Here is a 10,714-nt window from a genome sequence, read left to right as displayed (position 1 = left end):
TGTGATTACATATTCGGTTAGGATAACATAAATCAATGTTTCGCATACCATGCCAAAATACAGACTGTCTCAAAAGTCTGTTAAAGTTGGGAAATTCAGTACTTGACGTAATAATGTAGATTTATTGAAACAAAAAAGGCATAAAATGACCAATAGATGGCACTGCATATGATACAAAGGCAATAATTAGCATAAAAATTGGTTTATATCAAATATAATGTTCTTTATGCCAAATGCTCAGCATGTTGACTGTCATTCATCAACAATACCTGTAGCCGAGGGACGATGTTGTGAAGCACACTGTACAGTATATCAGTATATATGGTGATAAATTGCTATTGGATGTCTTTTAACATCCCTAATGAGGTCGGGTGATCACGATGTACTGTACTTGTGACTTCATGTAAATAAACAATAATTAGTCACATGGACTGTGGCCTGGCGACATTGGAGGCCAAGCTTGAAGGAAGCGTGGCACAGCACATGGTGATCGCCAAACAATGTGAGCAAGAGATCTTGCACAAATGTAACAGTATGGTTTGCTGCGCCATTCTGCATAAAAGTCATACCCTTCGGCAGCTCTTTATCAGCCAGGATAGGAATAATGCGATTCTGTGACACATCTGCATACGTCAAACGCTCAAGTGGTGTCACTGACGTGTTCTTGGTCAAAGCCGGATTTCGCACTCGTGTTTGGTTTTAATAAAACCCCATGTCATTTCAAGCCCGTGATTCAAGTTTTACCTCTCTACTTGCATTTTTCCGTGAAATAATGCGTTTTCAAATGATAGCAGATTTTGGGTCACCCTGAATGCTGTCACTGAATGAACCAAATCTCATTAGCTCCTCGTATATTCAAGAAGCCCATACTACTACCCTTACTGTCACTGGAGTAGTCTAAAATGTCTCTGCCTTAGAATTCAAGTCATATTTCTTTTATATTCCATCCTTTGTTGTCCGTAACTCCTGGTACCAGTAGCGAATCTCTAGTATTGTTAACTCACCATAGCAGTAAGTGACTGCGCTTACTGGTGCTCTCTGAGGCCGAAAAACTGAAGACCAAGCACTCTCTCTGCTCCACTACGTCACAGGAAGTGAAGTGGAACACAGATATGACTCACCAATAGCACTACGACAGCAGTACCATTCTTCCAGGAAAGCCAACTGTGCTCCCTCCCCCCCCCCCCCCCCCCCCAAGTGTGCTACTCGATGTTCACTTTGCAGACGAACAATACTGGCGCCGGATTTCTTGTCCAGTTTTGTTATGTGAGCAGATAGTTTGACTGACCGAAGTTGATACTTATTTGCAGTTGTTAACGGCAGTGTGCGATCAGAACAGCTCAACAGCTGGAGTTGTCGACAGTCTGCCACACTGAAGAGCCTGCCCCAAGTATAACATGTTGTCAATATGTATTCGACAATGTTGATTTCACTGTGAGTGCAGCCCATGGCTGGAATATACACTCAACCTCATAAATTATGGGTAATTGCAGAATGTTGTGCCACATGACGTGGCACTACACAAAACTGGCGCTAATAGCTTAGGCACATAGGGAAGACACACGACACAGATCTGTAAGTCCACGGTATTGGTGATAAGTTGAGGAAACCGTCCCGAAACACATGTGCTACAAAACTGCACTGTTTCCTGCGCATGTACCCGACATCAATTTGGGATATGATGACCATGCACACGTACACAGGCCGCACAACGGGTTGGCATACTTTGGATCAGGTGGTCGAGCAGCTGCTGGGGTATAGCCTCCCATTCTTGCACCAGTGCCTGTCGGAGCTCCTGAAGTGTCGTAGAGGTTTGAAGACGTGCAGCGATACGTCGACCGAGAGCATCCTAGACGTGCTCGATGGGGTTTAGGTCAGGAGAACAGGCAGGCCACTCCTTTCGCCTGATATCTTCTGTTTCAAGGTACTCCTCCACGATGGCAGCTCGGTGGGGCCGTGCGTTATCATGCATCAGGAGGAAGGCGGGACCCACTGCATCCCTGAAAAGGCAAAATGACGTCCCGATATACCTGGCCTGTTACAGTTCCTCTGTCAAAGACATGTAGGGGTATGCGTGCACCAATCAAAATCCCACCCCACACCATCAAACCACGACCTCCACACAGGTCCCTTTCAATGGCATTAAGGGGTTGGTAACTGGTTCCTGGTTCACATCAGATGAAAACCCGGCGAAAATCACTGATTGGTCAAACTATACCTGAACTCGTCCGTGAACTTCACCTGGGACCACTGTTCCAATGACCATGTACTGTGTATAAATTTCCGGCACTCTTAGGCCGAGACTATCTTGGACTGGTCTCAACATTTCCTTAATTTTCCTAGGTGGTCGGAAAACTGGTTTTATTCCTTGCCTCTTTAGGACTCTGACTATCTTGCTTGTTGTAGCACCGCAAAAAGGAAGCTGCGCTATGCGTTGGTCCTCTTCTTGTATATGGCTGGCATTGTGTCTTACTTTCTTGGACAATACTGATTTAATTTCACTGGCAGAATAACCATTCCTCTTGAAAACAGTCGTCAAATGGTTAATCTCGGGACCGACATGGTCCTTGTCGGAAATAGTCCTGGCTCTGTGTACTAAAGTATTCAGCATAGCTCTCTTCTGAGACGTATGATAGAAGCTGTGGCTATGCAGATATAAGTCTATATGGGTTGGCTTCCTCCACACAGAATGGCCCAGTCGTTCATACGGCTTGTTGGTGGAGCGAAAGCCGGATGGACGACTGGGCCATTCTGTGTACAGGAAGCCAACCCCTACAGACTTATATCTGCATAGCCACAGCGTCCATTATCCGTCTCAGAAGAGAGCTATGCTGAATACTTTAGTACACAGAGCCAGGACTATTTCCGACAAGGACCATGTCGGTCCCGAGATTAACCATTTGACGACTGTTTTCAAGAGGAATGGTTATTCTGCCAGTGAAATTAAATCAGTATTGTCCAAGAAAGTAAGACACGATGCCGGCCATATACAAGAAGAGGACCAAACATAGCGCGGCTTCCCTTTTGCGGTGCTACAACAAGCAAGATAGGCGGAGTCCTAAAGAGGCAAGGAATAAAACCAGTTTTCCGACCACCTAGGAAAATTAAGGAAATGTTGAGACCAGTCCAAGATAGTCTCGGCTTAAGAGTGCTGGGAATTTATACTATTCCTTGCGAATGCGGCAAGAATTACGTGGGCCAGTCTGCAAGAACCGTTGCCGACCACTGCATCGAGCACCAGTGCCACCTGAAATACAGGTATTTGGAAAAATCTGAGGTGGCTGTTTTGTTTTCTTTATTGTTATTTTAATCACCTTATACAAGGCGGGCTGTCAGCAGCATATTACGCTGCTCTTCAGCCGTGAGTGGTACAATAATATGACATATGGATGGCACAGATAATACAATAAAAACGGTGGGCAAAAACTGAAGACACGAAAAACAATAAACATGAAGCCGTTCACACTGGATGAGAAAAAACACTAACACTGGTTGACACGGCGCACATAACACGGATGACTGCGACGTCACACGTGAACAGTGGTGGCGTGATGGCGAAAGAACACTGAACACAAAACGAAGGCACACACACGAGACACTGATGGCGATAATCTCAGGCGCGCGAATGTCCACTGAGCGTGTACGAGTCTGGGGACCTGCCAAGAGAGGAGGAGAGGGGGTGGGAGAGGGAGAGGGGAGAGCAGAGATGCCACAGGCAGGGGAGATAGGGGGAAGGGAGGAAGGGGGAGGGGAAGCCTGGGGGAAGAGGGGTGGAGGAAGGGGGATGGGGGAAAAGTAGAGAGAAGGGAGGGAGGGTGCCTAAAGGAAAAGGCACAGGAAGTGGGGGGGAGGATCAAAGTTGATAGGAGGGGTAGATGGAGGGGAGGAGGACATCATCAGGGAGGGGGAGCTGGCGGAAGCCACCTTGAGAGAGGGTAAGGAGGGTGGAGAGATGGAGACCGGGTGGGACATGGGAATACAGGCGCAGCAGCGGGCAGGAGAGGGAGAGGATGGGCGAGACAAGCGGGTGAGGAGGATTGAGTTTATGGGAGGTGTACAGGATCCGTATCCTTTCAAGGCAAAGGAGGAGGTGGGGGAACAGAATGAGGTCATACAGGACCCGCGTGGGGGAGGGGAGACGGATGCAGTAGGTGAAGTGGAGAGCTAAGCGTTCCAGGATTTGAAGGGATTTATAAAACGTAGGGGGGGCGGAGATCCAGGCCAGATGGGCGTAACAAAGGATAGGGCGGATGAGGGATTTATAGGTGTGGAGTATGGTGGAGGGGTCCAGACCCCATGTACCATCGGAAAGGAGCTGGAGGAGATGGAGTCGGGAGCGTGCCTTGGCTCAGATTGTCCGGAGATGGGGGGGTCCAGGAGAGGCGACGGTCGAGGGTAACGCCAAGGTACTTAAGGGTGGGGGTGAGGGCGATAGGACAGCCATAGATGGTGAGATAGAAATCAAGTAGGTGGAAGGAAGGGGTGGTTTTGCCTACAATGATCGCCTGGGTTTTGGAGAGATTGACCTTGAGCAACCACTGGTTGCACCAAGCGGTGAACTGGTCAAGATGGGATTGGAGAAGGTGTTGGGAACGCTGCAGGGTGGGGGCAAGGGCAAGGAAGGAGGTGTCATCGGCGAACTGCAGAAGGTGGACGGGGGTGACGGCGGCGGCATGTCCGCCATATACAAAAGCTACAGAAGGTGGGAGAGGATGGAGCCTTGGGGCACACCAGCGGAGGGAAAAAAGGTGTCGGAATCCGTGTTATGGATGGTGACGTAGGAAGGACAGTGGGAGAGAAAGGAGCCGATCAGACGGACGTAGTTAATGGGAAGGGCGAAGGTTTGGTGCTTGAAGAGGTGACCGGAATGCCATACGCAATCGTAAACACGTTCGAGGTCTAGGGAGAGGAAGATGGTGGAGCGACAGGAATTAAGCTGTTCGGAAAGGAGATGCATGAGGGGAAGGAGAAGGTCAGCGGAAGAGAAGGACGGCCGAAAGCCACACTGGGTAACGGGAAGGAGGCAGTGCTGGCGGAGATGCTGGTGGATGCATCGGGTGAAGATAGATTCCAGGACCTTGCTGAAGACCGAGGTAAGGCTGATGGGTCGGTAGGAGGAGACAGCAGACGGCGGTTTACCAGGTTTAAGGAACATCAGGATATGGGAGGTTTTCCACAGGTCGGGGTAGTAGCCGGTGGACAGGACTACATTGTAGAACCTGGACAGGGTGGAGAGGAAAGATTCAGGAGCTTCACGGAGGTGATGGTAGGTGATACGATCGTGACCAGGAGCGGTGTTGCGTTTTGTGCGGAGTGTAGTAATGAGATCCTGTGTAGTGATAGGGGCATTGAGTTCCATGTGTGCAATGTTGTCGAAGTACTGAAAACCAGGTGCAAGGGGAGGGACACAGGTGTCAGTTCGATCGCAGACGTCCGGGAAGAGGGAGTAATCGAACTGGGGATCATTGGGGATGGAAAAGACATCAGAGAGGTAGGAGGCAAAGTGATTGGCCTTACTAAAGGTGTCAGGGAAGGGGTGATCATCATGGAGAAGAGGATAGTAGGGGGAGGGTTTAGTTCCAGTAAGGCGACGGAAGGCTGACCAGAACTTGGACGAGTTTATAGGTAGGGTAGCATTTAAACAGGTGCATGTCTGTCGCCAGTCCCGGCTTTTCTTAGCCGTGAGCAAATTTCGAATGTGTCGCTGGAGTTGCCGGTGGCATCGAGCAAATTTCGAATGTGTCGCTGGAGTTGCCGGTGGCATCGTAGTGTGTCCGGGTCATGCGTGTGGAGGAAGGCACGGTAGAGACAACGGGATTAACGGAGGAGGAGGACGGCCTGTGGGGGTAAGGTAAGATGGTGGGGGTGGATGGCGACAGTAGGGACATGGGCCTCGACGGCCTCAGAAAAGGTCTGCTGGAGAAAGGAGGCGGCATGGGTAACATCGTCTGGGTGGTGGTAGGTGAAGGGTCATCACGAGAGTCGGGGCAGAGGCTACGACCATCTGAAACGGTGAGGAGGACAGGGAGATGTTCACTACCAATAGGCTCCAGGGCATCCACTGTTATGAGGCCAAGGAGGTGAGGGGAGGAAAGGATAACATCAGGAGTGGGGTTGGATTTGGGATGGGTGTGCTGGAGGATGGGGATGAGGTCTCCTTGAAGGGAGGAGAGGAACCGATGCCACCGCCGTAACTGGGCGGCAGGACGACTATGGATGTTGAGGTCGGCGGCGATGACGTAGGAGGAGAAGGTACGGTCAATGTGGGAGAGGAAATCGAAGGGAATAGGGGCGTTAGGGCGGACATAGATGGTGGTGCAGGTGACGGTAAGGCCAGGGAAGAAAAGACTAAGGATCAGGTGTTCGGTAGGGTCGGAAAGGAGATGTTGGAGCCGAACTGGGATCTGGCGGTGGTGACCAATGGCAACTCCGCCACGCGCAATCGGGAGGGGATTATTGGAACGGTGAAGGAGGTAGAGCGAAGTGTGGATGGTGTGGTGGGGTTGGAGAAAGGTTTCATTGAGAAGGAAGGCATCCACGCGGTGGGTGGCAAGGATGTGTAGGAAGAGGTTCTTGTCGGCGGGAAGGGAGCGGATGTTGTTGAAAAGGATATGGTGCTGTCGCGCCATGACTGGGATTTATACGAGGGTTTCAAGACGGGAGAAGGTAAAATGGGCCTGGTTGCTGGAGTAGGTGGGATACATTTTTAGGTGGAAAACGGAACAGGCGGCGAGGGATATCTGTTGGAGGGTGTGGGGGCGCTGGAAAGGGTGAACATTCTGAAGGACGATGGTGAGGAATCTGATGATGTCCTCAGCGGTAGGGGGTGGGTGAAGGGAATTGCCGGGAGGGACTGGGAGCGTCCAGAGGGCAGACAGGAACGGTGAGTTCAGGAGTGGTAGGTGGGGGTCGGGCCTTACATTTCTGGGAGTAAGTAGGATGAGGGAGGTTACAGGTATTACAGGAGGGGGGGACTGGAGATTGGGGCACTGCCATAAGAAGTGGGCTTACCTACAGTCCGGGCAGGTGGGGGCCTCGCGGCACTCAGACATCAGGTGTGCATTATACCGCAAGCACCTCTGGCAGCGGAGGGATTGAGGAGGGGAACGGGAAGGGTCAATTTGGTAGCATTGGTGAAAGAGAAGGGCACCCTCCTTCAGGAGACGTTCTATGGAGGGGGCATGTTCGGAAAAGACCCGCATAAAGCGGGTGGGGCCAGCTGAATTGTGGATACGGCGAACTGCACGCACCTCCAGATGGGGCTGCACCTTGAGCTCCACCAACACCTCCTCCTCCGTGATCGTCGGACTAAGCTGAGTGATCACGGCGGTGAGGGTCGGCGGGCGACGCAGGGGTTGGGGTTGGTGGAAGGGAGGGGGGGAAGGGGCAGGGGTGAGGGAGGCATTAGGGCCAAAGCGGGTGACAGGGATGCGGGAAAGGAGATCTGTGTGAAGGGTAGGGCTGGTGGAGGAGATGAGGACCAAATCATGGCAAGGAGTGAGGAGGGAGATGGGGGCACTGGGAAAATGCTGGCGAACGAAGAGGGTGAGGTTCCGGGCCTCAAGAAGGGAGGGATCAGGACAGGAGAGGAGGTAGCGGTAGGAGGAGGGGGAGGAGGAGAAGGAGGAGGCACGGACAGGTGGCGAGACATCCATGGCATCCTGGACAGTGGAAGGGGGACAAGGCGGAGCCTTTTTAGATGCAGAGGAGGCAGGGGTGGCACTGGGGCGTTTGACGGCAGTGGAGGAGGTGTGGGGGATAGAATCAACTGGAAGGTGGCGTGGAGGCGCAGGTCCCGGTGCTGGAGTCGGCGCCAGAGATGATGAGGGCGATGGCAATGGCGATGATGAAGAAGATGAAGAGGGCGAAGGGGAAAGTTGAGCATGGGCCGTGGCCTTCACTACGCGCCATATCGCTGTTGGTATGATGTATTCCAGCCAATCAGAAGCCGTCCTTTGCATATAAAAGTGGGAGCCTCGCTAGCTCATGACAGTCCGTTTTAGCCCTGACGACGATCATGGAGGTAGTGGTCGAAAGCTTGGAGTTTTATCCTGAATTGACGCGGCATGTACACCGAGAGATTTTTATTCATACCCCGAGGGGATTTAAACCCGCAAATCGCCCACCAAAGCGTTGTTTCACCATATATCAGCACTATCCTTAATTTATGAGCATTATATTTCACAGCATGAGTAGTGTCACTTGCATCATCTCAGTCTCAATTCTTGCATCATCTGAAGAGGCCCAGAGACTGAAACTGGCCCTCTCTGCAACAGAAGCAGGTCACATAGGTGTTTTAATAAGTCAGGCAACGCATTACAGTAGAATACCGCTCTAGACTTGAACATGATCAGTACTATCCCAGCAGGCGTTTTCACAAGCAACTTGCAAGATATACTGTGGATATATGTTAAGTGGCTGCGCTAAGTGCAGCCCACTCTACAAGTGCCAGCAGTTCCTCGATGGAAGATATTTATGCAGTCTAGCAGTAACACAGTTAATGGTGAGAGAAGCGCAGTAACTTTCTGGCCCTTCATTAATTCACCACTAAGTGTTTACAACAAGCTTACACAGCTTTACTGCACACTGTCGACAACAGACAGCAACTAAATGTCACGTTTATCAACTCAATCCCTTTCTCACCCAATAACTGACAACATTACACTTCCATATTAAATACTCCTCAACCATTATTTGTGGGAACGTGTTTTATATAAAAGATCACTTCATTTTGTCAGCTGTCTTCCGACTGCTCTGATGTGGCCTGCTACGAATTCCTCTCCTGTGCTAACCTCTTAATGTCAGAGTAGCACTTGCAACCTAGGTCCTCAATTATTTGCTGGATGTATTCCAATCTCTGTCTTCCTATTGAGTTTTTGCCCTCTACAGCTCCCTCTAGTACCACGGAAGTCATTCCCTCATATCTTAACAGATGCCCTATCATCCTGTCCCTTCTCCTTATCAGTGTTTTCCACATATCCCTTTCCGATTCTGCGTCGAACCTCCTCATTCCTCATCTTATCAGTCCACCTAATTTTCAACATTTGTCTCTAGTACCACACCTCAAATGATTCGATTTTCTTCTGTTCTGGTTTTTCCACAGTGCATGTATCACTACCATACAAAGCTGTACTCCAGACGTACATTCTCATAAATTTCTTCCTCAGATTAATTCCGATATTTGATATTAGTAGACTTCTCCTGGCCAGGAATGCCTTTTTTGCCATAACTAGTCTCCTTTTGACGTCCTCCTTGCTCCGTGCGTCATTGGTTATTTTACTGCCTAGGTAGCAGAATTCATTATCTTAATCTACTTCTTCATCATCAGTCCTGATGACAAGTTCTTTACTGTTCTCATTTCTACTACTTCTCATTACCCTCCACGGATTGCGTGGCCCCTACCGCCGGAGGTTCGAGTCCTCCCTCGGGCCTGGGTGTGTGTGTGTGTTGTTCTTACCATTAGTTAGTTTAAGTAGAATGTAAGCATAGGGACCGATGACCTTAGCAGTTTGGTCCCTTACGAATTCGCACACATTTGAACACATTTCAACTCATTACCTTCCTGTTTCTTCGATTTACTCTCAATCCATACTGTATACTCATTAGACTGTTCATTCTGTTCAGAAGATCATGTAATTCTTCTTTACTTTCACTCGGGATAGCAATATCATCAGCGAATCGTGTCATTGATATACTTTAAACTTGAATTTTAATTCCTGTCCTCAACTTTCTTTTATTTCCATCATTGCTTCCTCGATGTACAGACTGAACAGTATGGGCGAAAGTCTACATCCATGTCTTACGCCCTTTTTAATACGAGCACTTCGTTCTTGGTCGTCCACTCTTATTATTCCCTCTTGGCTGTTTTACATATTGTATATGACCCGTCTCTCACTATAGCTTATCCCTACATTTTCCAGAATTTCGAACATCTTCCACCATTTTACATTGTCGAACGCTTTCTCCAGGTCGACAAATCCTATAACGTGTCTCGATTTTTCTTTAGTCTTGCTTCCATTATTAACCGCAACGTCAGAATTGCCTCTCGTGCCTTTACTTTTCCTAAATCCAAACTGATCGTCAACTAGCGCATCCTCATTTTTTTCCATTCTTCTGTATATTATTCTTGTAAGCAACTTGGATGCATGAGCTTTAAAGCTGATTGTGCAATAATTTTTGCACTTGCCGGCTCTTTCTGTCTTCTGAATTGTGTGGATGAGCTTTTCCGAAAGTCAGATGGTATGTCGCCAGGCTCATACATTCTACACACCAACGTGAATAGTCGTTTTGTTGCTACTTCCCCCAATGATTTTAGAAATTCTGATGGAATGTTATCTATCCCTTTGCCTTATGTGACCTTAAGTATTTCTTCTGTTATCCATGGTTTCTTCGCAGTTACCTTCTTCGTACCTATGTTTTCCTTCCCAAATTCTGTGAGGGCCCTTTTTAGAGATGTCCATTCCTCTTCAACTGTACTGCCTACTGATCTATTCCACATTGCTGTATTCAAGCGTATCTCGTCATTCCTTAGTACTTCCGTATCCCACTTCTTTGCGTTTTGATTCTTCCTGACTAATGTCGTAAACTTTAGCCTACTCTTTATCACTGCTAAATTGTGATCTGAGTCTATATCTGCTCCTGGGTACGCCTTGCGATCCAGTGTCTGATTTCAGAATCTCTGTCTGACCATGATGTAATCTAACTGAAATATTCC

The sequence above is a fragment of the Schistocerca serialis genome, chromosome 4 (genome assembly GCF_023864345.2).
Source record: "Schistocerca serialis cubense isolate TAMUIC-IGC-003099 chromosome 4, iqSchSeri2.2, whole genome shotgun sequence".
In the NCBI taxonomy this organism is placed as follows: domain Eukaryota; kingdom Metazoa; phylum Arthropoda; class Insecta; order Orthoptera; family Acrididae; genus Schistocerca; species Schistocerca serialis.
This window is presented reverse-complemented; position numbering follows the sequence as displayed.